Source organism: Dioscorea cayenensis, unplaced genomic scaffold, assembly GCF_009730915.1.
Source record: "Dioscorea cayenensis subsp. rotundata cultivar TDr96_F1 unplaced genomic scaffold, TDr96_F1_v2_PseudoChromosome.rev07_lg8_w22 25.fasta BLBR01000924.1, whole genome shotgun sequence".
Lineage (NCBI taxonomy): Eukaryota > Viridiplantae > Streptophyta > Magnoliopsida > Dioscoreales > Dioscoreaceae > Dioscorea > Dioscorea cayenensis.
Window position 1 is genome coordinate 20,699 of NW_024087315.1, and position 4,177 is coordinate 24,875.

Below are 4,177 nucleotides of genomic sequence, written 5' to 3' on the forward strand. Positions count from 1 at the left end.
GATTGAAGGAGACCCTAAGCTTGAATGTACACTTAGAAGAAAAGGGAAAGAACCTGTACAAGAACAGACTTAATCCAAATTGATTTGGAAGTAGAAGGATCTCGACAACATGGCGTAACAAAATGAGCAACAACGAACACTATCCGATTATGCTAGACCTTCAGTATTGGGGACACAATCGAGTATTGTGCATCCCCCAATTACAGCTCAGAACTTCGAGCTAAAGCCGGCATTCATCCATATGCTGCAGCAGTCCACATTATTCAACAGTTTGGCCGATGAGAATCCAAACAGTCACATAGAGAGCTTCCTCGAGGTGTGCGACATGCTGAAGATAAATGGTGTGATGGATGATACCATCAAATTGAGAGCCTTCCCATTTTCCTTAAAGGGGAAATGAAGCAGTGGCTACACTCATTACCTAGAGCATCAATCACTGCATGGGAGGAGATGGTAGAAGCTTTTCTAGCCCGTTATTTCCCTCCCGGAAAATCAGCAAAGCTTAGGAATGAGATCTCATCCTTTATGCAGTTGGAATTGGAGTCTCTATTTGAGACATGGGAAAGGTTCAAGGAACTCCTGCGAAAGTGTCCGCAACACGGATTCCCGGAGTGGATGATTGTTCAAACCTTCTACAATGGTTTGAACCCGAGTACAAGGCAACTCTTGGATGTGGCGGCAGGAGGTACCTTAGGTAGCAAAACCCCCGACAAAGCACGTCAATTGATTGAAGAAATGGGGTTAAATAGCTACAAGTGGAACGCTAGGGAGAAGAAAAAGGTGGCCGGTCTCCATAAAATTGATGCGGTAACTTCATTGGCGGCCCAAGTGGAGAGTTTGAGTAAGAAGCTAGATCTTATAGCTTCGAATAGAGTTGCGGCCGTGACCAATTGCACCGGTTGTGGTGGAGGACATGCTCCCTCCGATTGCCCAATCGTCATAGGTGATGTTTCTTTAGTTGAGAATGTTGACTTTGTAGGTAATCACATGAGACCTCAAGGGAATCCATACAGCAACACCTACAATTCAGGTTGGAAGAATCACCCCAACTTTTCATGGAGTAATCAAGGACCACAAAAGACCATGGGGACATCAGTGTTCCAACAACAACAACAAGCCCCTCAAGTGGAAAACAGAATTTCAGGCTTGGATAACCGAATGACGGATTTGGAGAAGCACTTGGCTAGATTTGTTCAATCGGCAAATACAAGGTTTGAATCAGTCGAGGCTACACTTCGCAATCACACCACCTCCTTGCACAAGCTTGAAAATCAAGTGGGGCAAATTGTGAAATCTCTTTCCGAAAGGCCACATGGAAGTTTACCAAGCAACAGGGAAACCAACCCTAGAGAACATATGAAGGCGATCACTTTGAGGAGTGGTCGTGAGGTTGAAGGGAGGCTTCCGAGTGAGATGCCGAAAGAACACGCACCTGAGGTTATAGAGGTTGAGGAGGGAGCAAACAAAGAGAAAGACGTGGCACCCACACCTTTCAAGCCAAGAATCCCTTGTCCCTCTAGATTGAAGAATGACCAAGGGGATGAACAGTATAAGAAGTTCCTAAGTTCGTTCAAGCAACTCCTCATCAACATTCCTTTTGTTGAGGCCTTGGCTCAAATGCCTAAGTATGTGAAGTTCCTGAAAGGCCTATTAACCAACAAGAGGAAATTGGAGCAGAGTGCTTCAGTGGTGCTTGATGCTTCATGCTCGGCGGTGTTGCAAAAGAACATGACGAACAAGAAGAAGGACCGGGGAAGCTTCATTATTCCGTGTAACATCGGCAACTTAGGTGAGGAAATGGCATTGGCGGATTCAGGGGCAAGTATCAACGTCATGCCATATACTTTCTTCCAACTGCTAGGCTTGGGTGAGCCTAGGCCTACTCGGATGACTTTACAATTGGCGGACCGAACGGTATGACATCCGAGAGGCATCATTGAAGACATGCTTGTCAAGGTGGACAAGTACATTTTTTTGGTTGACTTTGTAGTGCTAGATGTCGATGAGGATGCAGATGTACCTTTGATACTTGGGAGACCTTTCTTGCGGACTTCCAAAGCATTAATTGGCATGGACGGCGGAGAGCTCACAATGAGAGTCAGAGACGATAAGCTCACTTACCGCCTTGCTGAAGCCATGCGGCATTCTCTCGATTTTGATGACACTTTGTATTTTCTAGACACTACTGATGAGATTGTTGATGAATATATATAGGAAATGTTCAACACGGATCCGTATGAAGGTTTGTTCGACCAAGAGGAGAGCAATGAAGAAGTAATGATTCTTGGTTCGAATGGAGAGGAAACATTTACCGCGGGGATCTTGAAGAATGTGCTCCGGAAAATGAAGAGGGCTAGGAGACGCCACCGAAAATGCACCAAGACTGTTGGAGACGTACATGAGCCAAGGAAGTTGGACGAACGATTGCTAGGTGGTCCGAAGCCCGATAGTACACCCTCTAACCTCAAGAGACTTTGCTCATCATGCTTTCAAGTTATGGGTAAGAGGGCAACCTTTATTCATGAACCCCCGTGAGGTAAGAAAGATACGTCAAGCTTAGTAACATTAAACAAGCGCTTCTTGGGAGGCAACCCAAGTGTTTACTGTTTTCGTACCTTTTAGTTTAGTTTGTTTGCATGAATAAATTGTTAAGTGTTGGTGTTTCAATTGTTGAGTGCTTGTGCTGTGATTTTATTGTGGGTTTTTAAAAGAATTCATTATGTGTTTTGTTGCGAATTGGCGAAGTTTGGTCATTTGAGTTCTATTTCGTGTTTTTATCTGGTAAATTTTGCATAATAGGGCAGGCTCTGAGTGTGTAGACATGTTCAGACTAGTTCTGCAGAGCCTGCAGGTTTTTCTAAGTCATCCAGAGAAAACACACGGGCGTGTGGAATTTCCGCAAGCCCGTGGGTGTGTACTGTGAACTCATCCAGAGAGGTCACAGGGGCGTGAGGCCGCCCCTGTGGACGACCATGCAACTGGCGCACGCCCGTGGGTAATTTCTGCACGGGCGTGTGTCTTCCTGTAGAGTTGGGCAGATTTTTCCGAGAAGACACAGGGGCGTGGACTCGCCCCTGTGGGTGACCTTGTGAACCACACACGGGCGTGGGTAATTTTCGCACGCCCGTGCAAAACTCTGCAGGTGGTTCCCTCCATCCCAAGAAAATAAAGGGGCGTGCGGCTGCCCCTGTGAGTTGGGCGTGTGAATGTCCACGCCCGTGGGAAATTTCCGCATGGGCGTGGGTAAGACTTGATTTTTTTTTCTCGGATGTCAAGGGAAGCCACAGGGGCGTGCGTCTGCCCCTGTGTGTCTGGCGCATGGGCGTGGATATTTTCTGCACGCCCGTGGGAGATTGTTCTAAGTCAGTGAGAGTTTTTCCCGAGAGTGCACATGGGCATGCATACGCCCCTGTGGAGCTTTTGAAGTGAGGCGCACGGGCGTGGGGAATTTCCACACGCCCATGTGGATGCACAGAATGTCAAAAGTCGCGAGTTCTGTTTAAAAGAGGATGATTTCTCTCCCTCCTCACAACTCCTTTTCACTTGAAAACACTCTCACACTACTCTCCGATTCAATAGCGTCAATTTAGTGGGATTATAGCGAAGTTTTCCGGCCGGCTCTTCATTTTCTTACTCCTCCTCGTCGGTAAATCCTTTTTCATCATCTTCTTTGTCAATTCATGATTTCTATTGATTAATCTAGTTAATAATGCTTCGTTTCTTCAATTGGAAGAATGATTTATGTTTAGAACAAAGTTAGAGAGATTATTGACTTGTATTTTTGGATTGTTGATGCCTGGCGTGCGAAAATTCCACACGACCGTGTGGATTTCTGCAGTATTGTTTTATCAACTTGTTTGACTAATTTTGTTTAAATTTGGCAGATCATGGCACCTAGGTCAAAGAAGCAAGCTGATAAGAGGCCATGTGAGTCATCCTCTGAGCCCGAGGGCATGAGATTTGCGATTCCAGAACATCAGGTACGTTATGAGCACTTATCGCGACTCCGCTTCGGACATACTCGATTCCTGGACACAACTATACTGCGAGATCTTAAGCAGGGAGATGAGTTCGCTGATGAGGTTGAGGACCTTGTTTCAGAGGGTGGTTGGCAGCGGTTGTTGACGATTAGAGAGCCAGCCATACGAGAGTTTACACTGGAGGTATCCTCCTCCTT

General features: G+C 46.2%; 1 non-coding gene across 1 annotated transcript; it reads right to left on the reverse strand.

Annotated features, from left to right (window-relative positions):
* Nucleotides 1-498: 498 nt before the first annotated feature.
* Nucleotides 499-605, reverse strand: LOC120255278. The gene has a single exon (XR_005534951.1). It is a non-coding gene; the product is annotated as a small nucleolar RNA R71 (small nucleolar RNA).
* Between the last annotated feature and the right edge of the window lie 3,572 nt (nt 606-4,177).